This window comes from Thalassophryne amazonica, chromosome 6, assembly GCF_902500255.1.
Source record: "Thalassophryne amazonica chromosome 6, fThaAma1.1, whole genome shotgun sequence".
Lineage (NCBI taxonomy): Eukaryota > Metazoa > Chordata > Actinopteri > Batrachoidiformes > Batrachoididae > Thalassophryne > Thalassophryne amazonica.
The window spans coordinates 78290744-78306022 of NC_047108.1; positions in this window are offsets into that span (position 1 = coordinate 78290744).

Below are 15279 nucleotides of genomic sequence, written 5' to 3' on the forward strand. Positions count from 1 at the left end.
CCCACAACATCCAGAGACTTAAGGTACTCAGGACGGATTTCATCCACCCCAGGAGCCTTGCCACCGAGGAGCTTTCTCCCCTGAAGCATTTACTCAAAATAAAGTCTGAAGGACCTAAATGACATGGTGAGATGCTGGTGAGCTTCGCTCATTCATGTCTGCGACATATACATATTAATAACAGTGTGTATATGATAACAGTAACCTAAATAATTTATAAATACATTGAGACAGTAAATTAACATTTACAAATCACATAATTAACAAGAAAAAAAGGGATGAGTTCTTCTTCGAAACACTGTTGAGGTCTAAGATTAAAAAAACTGTCTGGAATCACACGCCATTTCAACTCATTATAATCACTTTGCTTAATTTATTGCCACCCTTGAAAAATGTCAGCTACCCAACACGCTAGTTTTATTTTTATTAAGTTTAAGGCTCAGATCCTTTGTGCATGCATGGACAGCATGTTGGATGTTACTTGTGTGGGGGATGAGGACATCACCTGTGCGGGGGGTGAGGACAATGCCAGTACCCTGGCTATCCTTTACACAATGATGTCGGTTTTTAATGCAGTGCTGCCTGAGGGATCAAAGGTCATGGGCATTCAGTGTTGGTTTTCAGCCTTGCCGCTTACGTGTAGAAAGTCCTCCAGATTCTCTGAATCTTCTGATTATATTATGGACTGTAGATGATGGAATCCCTAAATTCAATTGCAAATGCAACTGAACATTGAGAAACATTGTTCTTAAACTGTTGGACTATTTTTTCACACAGTTCACAAAGTGGTGATCCTTGCCCCATCTTTGCTTGTGAACGGCTGAGCCTTTTGAGAATGCTCCTTTTATACCCAATCATGACACTCTCAATTAGTGTCCTCAGTTCCCATATGCTTATTGAGTGTTGTTAGAAGGAAAGGTGATGTAACACAGTGGTAAACATACCACTGTTCCAGCTTTTTTGAAACGTGTTGCAGGCATCCATTTCAAAATGAGCAAATATTTGCACAAAAACAATAAAGTTTATCAGTTTGAACATTAAATATCTTGTCTTTGTGGTGTATTCAAAATCCGTGCAAACAGGATGCACCTGAGCTCAATTTTCAGCTTCATGGCAAAGACTGTGAATACTTATGTACAAGTGATTTCTCAGTTTTTTGATTGTTAATAAATTTGCCAAAATAAAAAAAAACTTTCACATTGTCATTATGGGGTATTGTGAGTAGATTACTGAGGAGAAAAAAAAAAGAATTTCATCCATTTTGAAATAAGGCAGTAACATAACAAAACAATACTTTTTGGATGCATTGTATCCGTGTCTGTTGTCTTTTGGTTTAAATTTGACCTTTTTTAGCTTCATTTGAAGGTGTACCATATTTCTTCAGCTCTACGATGCTGGTGCTGGCCAGTTTTGTCATTCATTGGTTGTAAAAGTCCTGTATGTTATCTGTGTCATTGCCAAAGAAAATGTGTCATGGCATCTTGTCACTGTATTTTTACCCACGAGTCAAAATCCTATCCCCCCCCCCCCCCCCCCCCCCCCCCCCCCACACACACACAAAATGACCATTTGAATCATATTAGTCACATAAGACAATCAATCCTTTAAAAGAACATTAAGGGAAAAAAGTAGTGGTGCAGAACATAATCCTTTATGTGACTTAAATGATGAAAAATTGAAATGGACTCCACCTTTAAGACTTAGATGTAAGTACACTTAGATGTATTGCAGGAAAAAAAAAATCGAAATTAAATAAAATGATTGGATTCCTTTATATTGCTTTAGTTGATAAATTCTTTGGTTATGTAGCGAGGCACCATGCTTTCAGTGAGCAGTGAGTACAAATGATTCTTCCAGTACTTTATCAAAAATATTTTTACATTTGAGGCTTGCAAAGCTGGGAGGCTGACCTCGACTGTTATTCTTCTTTATTGTTTTCAGCTGTGTGGTTTAGTGTATTCATAGCACCTGGGACAGCCTTTTCAGCAATTTTCCAGCAAAAACCCTATAGCTCAGAAGAAACACGTGCATGCACTTGAACACGTGCTTACCAAGAAAGGTTGAACTCATGGGAAATCACAGCAGGGATAAAGTTGAGTTAAAGGCCTTCAGAGTAATTTGGAGCAAAACCATCAGCTTTTTAAATAATAATAATAATAATAATAATAATAATAATAATAATTTCACCTGGAAAAAAGAGTTCGGAAAAATCACATGTATAACATGGTTCGTAGAAGTGGCTGCCTTATATTCCTTTATGTAGAAGCTAAATCGATATAATACGAGGTCTGTCCATAAAGTATAGTACCTTTTTATTTTTTTTTAAACTATATGGATTTGAGTCATATGTTTTCACGTCAGACAAGCTTGAACCCTTGTGCGCATGCGTGAGTTTTTCCATGCCTGTCAGTGACGTCATTCCCTGTGAGCACGCCTTGTGGAAGGAGTGGTCCCGCCCCATCGTCGGATTTTCATTGTCTGGAAATGGCCGAATGATTTGGGGTTTTTTTCCATCAGAATTTTTTCAGAAGCTGTTAGAGACTGGCACCTGGAAACCATTCGAAAAATTTATCTGGCTTTCGGTGAAAATTTTACGGGCTTCACAGAGAATAAGGTGTGTTTGTACAGCTTTAAGGACCCCTTTAAGGACCCCTTTAAGGACCCCTTTAAGGACGCTCAGCACGCTGCGCTCCTTAGCTGCGACGACGCGGCACAAGCCACCGGACCATTTCTAAACGGATGGCTCTGTGGATACAAGACGTGTGCTCTTTCTCTGGTTATCACAAGAGCTGGACATCAGCCATTTTCCGGCAGATTTCACTTTTAACAAGAGATTTTGTCATGGAAAGCCGCGCGGAGGCTCCGCGCATCACGACCGATTCGCTTTGGAAGCGAGACAAAGGAACACCTCCGTTTTGGCGTGTCAGAGGACAAGTTTGGACATGTCCAGCTCTCCACAATTTCACTGATACTTACTGGACTGGTAAGCATTGAAAGCCGAGATAGACATCTCGGCTCCTTTTCAGCCACAGCCAATGACTCGTCCTCTCTGCAGCATTGGCCAGCTCCTTGATGGCTTGTCTTTGCTTCTGGCCCCTGATTCCGAGCTCTCTAAGGAACTTTCCAGTTGTTCTGGCTACGAAGCCCCTACACCCCACTTCCACCGGGCACACCCTTATTTTCCATCCTCTGTCCTCTGCCTCGGCTGCTAAGTTGGAGTAACGCAGCTTCTTACGCTCATACACTTCTTCGATAGCATCCTCCCAAGGAACCGTGAGTTCTATGATGTAGGCGAGCTGGCAGGAATTAGACCAGAGGACAAGATCTGGTCGCAGAGTGGTTGTTGTGATCTCCAGGGGTAAAATGAGCTTCTGATCTAGATTGACTCGCATCTGCCAGACCCTGGCTGCACTCATTGGGGTCAAATTGGGGTTTGAGGGGCTAACTGTTGGTTTGTCCCCCTCCCGGACAAACGATAGTGGTTTTCGGCTCACATCCTGGTTGTTGACGGGTTGGGCGTTAATGGATACCCTTTTGCACTCGATTTTATTGGCTAGAAATCTGAGGACCTGGTTGTGTCTCCACATGTATCTGCCCTGAGTGAGGCTGGTCCTACAGCCAACCAGAATGTGCCTGAGTGTTGCAGGGGTTGTGCACAGGGGGCAAGATGGATCCTTTCCAAGCCACAGCTGCAGATTTGTGGGACAGGGCAGCACATCATATGTAGCTCGGGTGATAAAGCTCAGCCTATTAGCTTCCATGCCCCAGAGGTCGCTCCATGTGAGTTTCCTCTTCTCTGCACCCTCCCACCTCATCCAGCGGCCCTGTTTAGGTTGTGCTATGGCTTTGGAGCATCTGGCACCTCCTCTACCACCATGGATCAACGTTCCATTGCAGATGCCTTTTGACAGAGACGTCTTACAGCTCCAAGGCCAAAGCCTCTTCTGCCTTGCTGGACATAGCCCACTACATCACGATGGAGAAGAGCAGATTTAGCCTGCAGTATTGCTGTGGCTGGAGTCCACTTCCTCCCTGTTGCTAGGGTAAGAGCGATGCCTCTCATCACAGGGTCCCGGGAGTCAGTGAGGGACATGTTCAGCCTCACCTTGGCACACTTGAACTCTTCAGCCAGACTAGAAATTGGCAATGACAGAGCTCCGTCGCTGTAGAGACCAACACTGCTGAGGCATTTGGGAAGCCCAAGCCACTTTCTCACATAAGAGTTCACTAGTCTCTCCAGTCAACTGGCATGGCTAACCAAAACCTCGTACATGGTCAATGGCCACAAGAGTCTTGGAAGCAGCCCAAACTGGTAACACCAGAGCTTCAGTTTTCCCGGTAGTGCAGTGTTGTTAATTTGCTCAAGGCCATTAGCTGTATCCTGCCGTAGTTGCTCAAGCTGCCAGGTGTCTTGAAGGTCTGCGTTGTACCATCATCCAAGGCTCTTGATGGGCTTTTCCAGGATTGTTGGAATTAGCTCATCACTGATGTAAAACTGCTCACCTGTCAGTTGGCCTTTGTCAATAGAGATGTTGCGTGACTTACTTGGCTTGAACTCCATTCTTGCCGACTGGATGTTTTCTTGGAGTTTCTGAAGCAGGCGCCTAGTGCATGGTTTTGTTGTTGTGATGATGGTTATATCGTCCATATAGGCTCTGATTGGTGGAAGACGCAGGCCATTGTTGGTCCTCTCTCCTCCCACTACCCAACAAGATGCCCATATGATCAGCTCCATTGCCATAACAAATGCCAGAGGAGAAATTGTACAGCCTGCCATGACGCCTACCTCCAGATTCTGCCAAGCAGTGGTGCCGTTCTCAGATGTTATGGAGAACTGGAGATCCTGAAAGTAGCTCTTGACCAACTCTGTGATCTGATTTGGTACGCCAAAGTAATTGAAGGCCGTCCACAAGATCTTGTGAGGGACTGACCCGAAGGCGTTCGCCACGTCTAAGAAAACCACGTACAGGTCTCTTCGTTCCTTTTTTGCAGTTTGTATCTGGTGCCAGATGATATCGGCATGCTCCAGACATCCTGAGAAGCCCTGGATGCCAGCCTTCTGCACTGATGTATCAACAAAGTTATTTTGCTGCAAGAAAGTCGAGAGCCTTTGGGCCAGGATGCTGAAGAAGAGCTTTCCTTCTACATTCAGCAGGCTGATCTGGCGAAACTGGCTGATGGATGACGACTCCTTTTCTTTGGGGATTAGTATACCTCCCGATCTTCTCCATGCTTTTGGTATCACTCCCTTCTGCCAAGCCACCTTCATCAGTTTCCAGAGGTATTTAAGGACACCCGAAGTATTCTTATAAAGCCTATATGGAATACCGTTGGGCCCCGGTGCTGATGTGGATCTTGCCTGCTTCACTGTCTTCTCCACCTCACTCCATGTGGGAGGCCTTGCATCCATTTGGTGCTCAGGAGCATGAATTGGTGGCATGTCATTCGGGATGGCGACTGGCTCATGTCTCCGATCATCAGAGTAGGTCTTCTTCAGGTGCTCTTCCAGGTCTTTTATGGGCACTTTGAGGCTCCTACTCTTTTCTTGCTGAAAAAGGCCTTTAACGAAGCTATAGGCATTGCTGTAGAAGCGGGTCCTTGTCCGTTCTTTCCTCTTACATTGTCGCCTGAGGTGCTCTGATCTTCGCAGCTTCATCAATCGCTGTTTATTTCCGCCTGCAGATCATCTAATCCAACTCTTTCCTTCTCTGTAGCCCTCTTCCACTGCTTTCTCAATTTCCCTCTTTCCTTCACGAGCCTGTCGATTTCCCACTGCCTCCTGGACTTTGGCTGACTTAGAGGGCTTTTTTGCTGCCTTCTGGTTTTTTCTTTTATCCCAAACCTCTCAGCCCCATAGCTGTATATGATGGATCCCATGTTCTCCAGTTTTCTCTCGACAGGACCCTTCTGTTGTTTGAGTAGGAGGATGAGGTCTGAGTCGATGGTCTCCCACTCTTTCTTCTGGCTAGATTTGGGCCACAGGATCTGAGGTTTCCTTCCTTCCATCCTCCTATCTGTTGCTGGCAGTGGATGGCTAGGTGCTGAGCTGGGTGCTGGTGTTGGCTGTGTGGGCTCTGGGCTGGAAACTGTTGCTAGGTATTGCAGGCCTAGCTCCAGGTTGGAGACTGGTGTTGGCTGTAAATGGCTGGACTCTAAACTGGAGACTGCTGCTGGCTGTTCCTGGCTAGGCTCCAGGCTGGGGACTGCTGGAGGGTCTATGCGATGCGAAGCTTCAGCTGAGGTGCTGATACCCTGAGGACTTTGGGGATTCTCCTGCCTCCAGGCTTCACTCGACTGATTTGGCCGTCTTCTTAAGAAGTATTGGTCAATGCGAGACCCCTTGCTGAGCTTGCTAAGGCATTTCTTTAAGCCTTGATGGATTTTTAGGCCCCTCACTGTTGTTAATTTTGACCAGCCACAAATGCAGTTCTGCAGTTTTTGTCCTGCCAGCGTTGATGGTCCATCTGTTGCGGTGCTGATTGATCTATTCATTGTCTGTTCCATTCCTTGGTCTGTCACCGTGTTATCCGTCCATGGTGGGTCATCTTCTGCCCCCGCTCTCGCAGACCCTGGAGGTATTCTCTTCTTTAAGGTTTTTGTAGCAATAATGGGTGGATCCAAGATCGCTAACCAGCGCTGGATCCTGCTAGTGTGGGTCGCTAACCCACACTAGCCCCATTGGGGTCTATTCCCTCCTGTCAGCAGTCTATCCAGGCTGTCATCTGGTCTTTCCCTGATTGTCAGCTGCTCTTTTGCAGCGGTCACTGGATTTCTCCAGACTTCAAGATTCGTTATAAGGACTAGATGTTATAATCCCTGGTGTTTGCACCTCTTTTACTTCAGGACTTCTTGGTAAATGGCTGCTATAAGGCTTTCCCAGCGGGACACGTCATCAGTTGTGTGCCTAAGCGTCACAGGGTGTTTTGGCCATTTATCACAAGACACCCTCTGCTTAGGCAGGCCCACCACAGGTTGATCAAGCCCGGGTATGTGTCCTGCTGTTACATATTTACCTTATTGCCTTATTAAACAGATTTGTTGGAACAGGATCAAATAAACAGGTTGTGCTTTTTTTGACGTTACAAGTTTCATCAGCATGCCTTGTGAGATACTATCAAATTCTGTAAATGTAATGGCGCCCACCTCAATAGCAGGTTGTAGTGGCTGGGTTAAGTCATGGGATATGTTTAACCTAATGTTTTCTATTTTCTCCTCAAAGTAATCGAGGAAATCTTGTGCTGTAAAAGGAGAGTGAACTACAGGTGGTTGTCCATGAATAAGTGTTGCCACCATATCGAACAAGAACTTTGAGTTATGCTTCTACTTGTTTTTGTTGATCAAATCAGAGTAATAGGTCTGCTTTGTAGCCAGTAATGCACGGTTATAGTCTAAGATAGCATCACGCCACGCAAGGTGGAATACTTCTAATTTTGAACTACGCCATTTCCTTTCTAGACCTCTAGCCTTATACCTGAGGTCACGCAGGTAATCACTGAACCAAGGTGACTGTGTTTTGGGGGAGCGCGGTTTTAACACAGGTGGCGCAATCATGTCGAGTGTAATTTTGAGCACTGAGTTTAAACTATCCACAAGACTGTCTATTGATTGGGTATTTGTCTGATGTGAAGCTAAGACATCAGGCAGTCTAGCTTCGAGTACAGTCTTAGTTGAGGAGTTGATGCATCGCCGTAGAGATATATAATGTTGTTGTTGCACTAAACATGGCAGTGAAACTGTAAACTTAATAAGTGAGTGATCAGAGACCACTAATGTAAGAGGCATGATGTCAATATTCGTGACAGCAATACTACGTGCGAGAACCAAATCCAGGGTATTTCCACTAATGTGCGTCGAGTCTTGCATGCATTGCCGAAATCCTAATACGAATAATTCTAATAATAATAATAATAATAATAATAATAATAATAATAAAGGCTTACTACCTTCGCCATGTTTTCAGTCGCGTTCGTTTGTTTGTTGGTTGGTTTGTTAGCAGGATTTCTCAAAAAATCCTCAACAGATTTCAGTGAAATGTTTACCAGGGGTGTATCTTGCCCTAACTTAGAAGTCATTAAATTTTGGTAATGATCCGGAACACAATCCGGATCCAGTAATTTTTTTTAAGGATTCTTTATCATTGCAGGATGGGGCCAATTTCAACATTTTTGCATCTAACTTCATGAAGACGGGTCCCAAAGGCTGAACAAAAATTAAGATACGACACAACAATAATTTAGCATTTGTTTCTCGTCACTGAATAAACTTATTAGAAAATAAAAAAACTTGTGTAGTTCATGTAGTTTCTCTTTATAAATACATTTGCTGAAGATCTAAGGGTTTAACCCTCTGGGGCTGACGCCGTCATATACGACAGCTGAGACCAAGCTTTACTAAATTATAAATAACTTTTTAATGATATGTGTTGGGTATTTTCTCCTCCAAACATTCTTAAAACCTTTGATAAGACAAACAGAGTCAAGAAACACCAGTGAGACAGAAAGTCAAATATTACGCGCGGAGTGCGGCCAGGCTGTACACCAAGGCTACACTAAAGTCTGGCCTGCTTTTCCGCTCTTTTTATTAAGAGACGCCCTCATCACATAAAAAAGAAACTTGTCCTAAGGGTGGGGGTAATGATGCAAGACAAGTTTCTTCCCATAACATAAACGCATACGTCAAGTGCAGCTGTAAGGAAGAACACTTCAGGTCAGCACATCTCGTTCGTCTGTTGCAGTTATCAGCTGTTTTGCATCTGCCTGGAACACTAAGCATCACAATCAGTCAAAATTCAACCTTCAGTTCTTTTACTCCCAGTCGTTAGCGGCTACGAAAACAAAGTTATGTTATAACAATAAGTACATCCAGTCCTTCATTCCCAGTTCAGATTGACCCCAGAGTGCTAAAACAAAATTGAATTCTCAGGATTGCATTAAGACAGGTGCAAAACAGCACATCTCCGTTCTCATGAGAAAGAAGACAAAGCTAAAACAAGGTTGAATAACACGTACGTTCTCAGGGTGAAGTGCAAAACAGCACAACACCGTTCTCATGAGAAAGAAGACAAAGCTAAAACAAGGTTGAATAACACATACATTCTCAGGGTGAAGTGCAAACAGCACAACACCGTTTTCATAAGAAAGAAGACGAAGGTACAAATGTTTAACAGTGATAACATATATATATATATATATATATATATATATATAAAATCCTTAACATTTCCCACCTGTTTATCACCTGTTAAACATACAGTAGGCATCACCCAGCTTAGTTAGTTAGTTTATTAACTTAATCTATTCTGTCCACGTTTTTATTAATTAAACACCACCAACAGATGGAAGATTCGAATCCAGCTGCTATTTGATCAACCAGTTTATACTCGTCAGGCACTCCTCTGGGGACTCCTATTGCGTCAATATATGTTGGATTTCCTACTCCTTTCCAATCTCTTTTTACTCTATGTCTGGCTATGCCTTTCTGCCAATCCTCAGGAATAAGAGAGGCTGCATATGTCGTAACGTCTTCAGGGGTCATGGGTAACAATAATGATATTAATGCACAATAACCTGACACATTTCGTGGCAGTCTGTCAAAGATTCTGTTATCACCACACCACCACCATACATCACTCCTACCGACTGGTATAAATGAACCGTTTTTCTGTATTATTCGACTACACCACTTGTCTTATTACTTTTTCAGCTAAAGCTTCATAGGCTAAGAGTGTGTTAACTCATCACGTCAACAGTTCAAGCTTGAACTGGAGTTGTGAGCTTTTCAATATCATCATAATTCTCAGTACAGTCATTATAGTTTTCTCCACTAAGGTCTGACTGTTTCAATGCTTGATATTTTGGCATAGTTTGTTGGAAGGCCAGATTACACTGTACAAATGTATTTGACACCATTTTGCCAACCATTGTTTTGATACAAGGGATCACACAACACATGCAAAGTCCAATCAGAATTAGGACTATAATAACTGGTGTCACCATTTTCAATAGTAACTGCCAACATGGTCCTGAAGTCAACCAGGACCAGGGATTCCACCGGTTCACGGCTAGGGTGTCTTTATGCATTGCATCACGAAGTTTATTCAGCTCTTCCAATGCGTCCTGCATATCCACTGAATGAATGGAGTCTGGGATGAAAGTACAGCATGTTGTGTTCAGCAGAACACAAACTCCTCCCTGTGAACCAGTAAGCAAGTCTAAAACCATGCGATTTTGCATCACCATGGTACGTAAAGCATCTATTTCAGTGTTTTGAGCTGCTACTATTTTTTTAGTTACATTCATGAACAGACCCAATCGATAATTCAGAGTTTCAATCATTAATGAATTTTTCCCACTCCTATCCAGGGGAACAATGAATGTGCTATTTTATCTCCTACAGACCACAATTTTTTGGTCCTTTAGTACATCCGAGCCCCACATGTGATCATGTGGTAACACATCTGGGTATATCAATCTCCTCCGTCTGGTGCTGCCATTCTTCTCTGTGGAGGTCCTACCACATATGTATGGTCAGTCACCTGGGTAGGTGCACACACACCACCCCAATTTGGTGGGAGACTCATGTACAGTCTGGAACCACAAAGCCAATAGATGTCATCATACACCGGAGTACCATTTACAGGTGGTAGCAAAAACTTACTAACATAAGCACATGATTCATCCGTTCCCCATGGACAGGAGCCTGTATAATTACATCCCCGTCCAATGTGATGAAGATAAGTACCATCCACATATTATGTTTTGGTTAGGCTTAAATTATTTGATAAAACATACGTTTGGGTACACAGACGTTTCTTAATTTTACCTACATTTTTATTCCCTGTCCCGTAAAAGCAAATTGGGAATGGCCGTTGTGATGACAATTTAACGTGATGATATTTTTGCGTTTCCCTTCAGTCTAGTCAATGGAGCAGCACTTGGGCACGCTTGTACGTCCTCTGTTGAAATCCCTATCATATAAGTGGTTGCACTGAGGCAAGTGGTGTTACATCTTATCAGATTTGCTGAGAACTGCTGCCCCCGAAATACAGTTTGATTATGCATCCGTATGATAAGACATTCTGTCACCCTAGCAGGGTACGGTTTAGCCGTCAGAGCTGGGTGTGTTGAGGATATAGGTATCTGTGAACAAACATAACAATTAGTAACGTAATTCCATTCCACCAGGCCAGGAATCCGAGGAGCACGAAACACACTAAGATCACAACGCAACCGGCTGCCCTACCAACAGTCCGGCAGCGGCGGCGCCGAGCACGCCGCTCCGGGGTCTGCTGTAGTTCAGTCATGATTGCTAGGATACAGTGTTGTTAACCACCTCACCTAATAGTGCAAGGATCTCCCTGCTTCACTGGCATTGAGACAATCTATTGCTAATTAAATAGACTCCCTTTGTAGCCAGACTTCCCCTTCCACTGTGGAGGCCGCCAACACACGCTGTATCTTACAGTGATGTATCCACGTTGATCTCTCCGCTATCTTTACTGCAGTTGGTGTTGTTAACAGCACTTGGTATAGACCTTCCCAACGAGGACTGGACTCTGATGAACACCCAGTCTCCTGGCTAGACTACCGGAAGGCCGTCCTGTGGAAGATCAAAATTATTCGGCAGTAAATGTGTTTAAGTTATCTCTTTCTGTGTTAATGTCTTTTTCATAAAATTTGCTAATGTTTGTTCCTCATCTGCTGTTTTAGTATCCATGTCAAAATTGGTAGACGATATGGTCGTCCATAAAGTATCTCAAATGGTGTTAACCCTGATGGTGTTGGTGTTATTCTCATATACAATTTTACTAGGTCCAACATTCAATCCAGGTTTGTTTTGTCTCTTCTATACATTTCCTTAATCTTATTTTTATTGCGCCCTTTGTCCTTTCCACTAATCCGGCACTGTGTGGTTGATAAGCACAATGATTTTTGAGATTGACCTGTAGCGCTTCTCCTACGTATTGCACTATTGTATTAACAAAATGCGCTCCATTATCTGAATAGACTGTTTCTGGTATTCCAAATCATGGAATGATGTCTTTGCACAATGCCTTAGCCACTGTAAGTGCATCTGCATGTTTTGTAGGGAACAATTCTACCCATTTTGAGAAGGCATCAATTATGACTAAACAAAATTCCTTCCCTTCATGTTTACTCAGCTGTATATAATCCATATGAATCACTTGAAAGGGATATTGTGGTGTTGGAAATTTGCCTCTTTGGGGTCTCAAATTGCCTTGTGAGTTGTGTTTTGCACATGTCATGCATGCTCTACAATGCTGTTTTTGCATATGCATCGAACCCATAAAGACAAAAAATAGATTGCAATTGCGATATCATACCCCCTGATGAGACATGCGTCACGCCATGGCTCATAATAGCTGCCCATTTAAACATATTTTTTTTTGGCAATATGGGTTTCTTTTGTGGTCATATCCGGAGGGGTGTCATATAGGAGAAAAATAGAAAGAGCTGTTGCCGCCTTTGCGGTTTTGTCAGCAACGTCATTTCCTTTTGAAACACTGTCAGAGCCTTTGGTGTGAGCCGCACATTTGCATATAGCAATTTGTTGAGGCAACTTCACAGCTTGCAGTAGGGCAGTTAGGAGAGTGGCATGAGTCACTGGCTTTCCAGATGATGTCACCATTCCACGCTCCTCCCAGTTTTGCAAACACATGCACTGTGCTGAAAGCGTACTGGCTGTCTGTATAAATTGATACAGCCGTACCTTTAAACAGATAGCAAGCTGCAGTTAAAGCAACTAATTCAGCTGCTTGTGCTGAAAATGACGATGGCAATGAAGCAGAATCCAATACTTCTGAATTTGTGACAACAGCATATCCAGATTGTGTTTGTCCATAAGCTTTGTCAGTGGAAGAACCATCCACATACACAATTGTACTGTTTGGGATGGGTGTGTCCTGGAGGTCTGGGCGTGCTTTCGTACAGACCGTTGCTACATCAAGACAATTGTGCGGCTCACCATCCTCAGGTAAAGGTATCAATGTGGAGGGATTCAATGTTGTACATCGCTCTATCGTAAGGTGTGGTTGTGATAATAGCAAGGACATGCACGAAAGATGTCTTGCTGGGGACAAAAGGCTCATTTTTGTCTGCAACAGAAGTGCAGAAACTGCATGTGGAACTTCCAGTGTCAACTGATGGAATAGAACAACATTACTGCTACTTTGAACAGCCATAAAGGCTGCAACAACAGCCTGTACACATGGTGGTAGAGCACTTGCCACTGCATCCAATTTAGATGAGTAGTAGGCAACTGGCCTTAATTTTGAGCCATACACTTGAACCAAAACACTAGTCATGGACTCATTCTTACAATCAGCTGTTTGAATGAATGGTTTACTATAATCTGGTAGTGCCAAAACTGTGGATGACACTAATGTTTGTTTTACTTTTACAAAAGCTTCCTCAGCTTCTTTGTTCCATTCCAACACGGTTGACATTGAAATATCATCTTTGTACATCAAATCAGAAAGTGGACTAGTCAACTCTGCATAGCAAGGAATCCATGCCCTGCAGTAATTTGTCAATCCAAGAAATGACATCATCTGCTTTTTGGTTTGTGGTTTTGGAGCGTGCAAAATTGCTTCCTTCCTATCAGACAGGATCGTGCGCCCTGTGGCTGATAACTCATGTCCTAAATATTTTACTTTATCCCTACACAACTGAACTTTGTTTCTACTCACTCTGTGGCCATTGTCAAATAAGAAACATAATAATGCTACTGTGTCAGTTATGCAGTTGTCCCGTGTGTCAGAGGCAATCAGAATGTCATCGACATACACTAATAGTTGGCTATCTGCCGGTGGAACGAAATTGGCTAAACATGCTGACATGACTTGAGAATAAATAGTTGGACTCTCTGCGTAACCCTGCGGTAATCTGGTGAATGTATATCGTTGTCCTTTAAAGGTAAAAGCAAACCAGAATTGACTATCTGGGTGTACTGGCACAGAGAAAAATGCATTACTTATGTCAATTACTGAGAAACTATTAGAATTTGGTCTCAGCGAATTTAACAAGGTATGTGGATCTGGGACACATGGTGCTCTTTTAATCACAGCAGCATTTACTGCCTGCAGATCTTGAATCATTCTCCACCTCACTGAGGGCGGAGCCTTTTTCACAGGAAATATGGGTGTGTTACATGGTGAATCTGGACATGGCACTATTACTCCTGCTGTTAACAAATCCTCTATTACTGGCCTGATTCCTTCAATTGCATCAGGTTTCAATGGATACTGTCTTACACATGGTCTGTATTCTGTTTTTGGTCTTATAACTACAGGTTGTGCATTTTTTTATCAGTCCTACGTCTGAAGGACCTGTTGTCCACAATCCTGATGGTACAGAAGAGAGAAGATCATCTTCTTCAGGACTCAACTGAAACACTCAGGATTGTGAAGTGGACACATCAATGTGTGTTCCAGCTGTCAGCACCAATGAGACATTAACTGGCACTTTATACAATTTAGTTGATGGACTGAACTCCGTTCCTGGTCCAACTCTGCTCCAATCAGTGGCTGACAAAGCTGTTATGACTGTCAGTCCCAATTCTTGCCATTCTGTCAAATATGGTTTACAAAGTGACACATGTAATGGCATACCTGTGAATCTCAATTTTAAAACATCTTCAGTGGCACCTGTTACTGTTATGACAGCTGTTGAGTTGCCATCATGAATCAAATCGGTCATTGTCAGCTTCACAGGTGAAATATTTTTCAATTTGTTTTCATACACTGGTGTTCCTGGCAATATTCCACTATGGACTCTAAATACACTCTCAAATCTGCATCTAAACTCTATCCATGGCTCTCCTTCTTTCTGAGTTGTCCTGGTAATTTCAGTATAATTTATCTTTGATCCTAACACACCTTTTGCCCGTGTAATCATAGCTTCCACTCTTGTTTCTAAGACTAGATCATCATGTGTCAGTGGTACGCCTTGTTGGTCTGCAGGATTCCAGTCTCCGCGTACCTGACTCCATTTAGGGCCACATGCTTTCATCCACACCTGTTGGACTTCAGGTCCACTAAGGTGGTAAGAACTTCTAATGTTTCCTATATCCTGCATAAATCCCTCAATATCGACATGTGGCGATGGTATCATGTCGACTGCTGCTTTGATATCATCAGCATTCCATGTTCGATATACGAGCATGGTTGATCGATATCCTGCTGTTCCTGCACGAGGATTTGGTACTTCTATCATAGGATAGGCACCTCCCTGGTCACTGTGTTCCACCATGGGAGGGGCT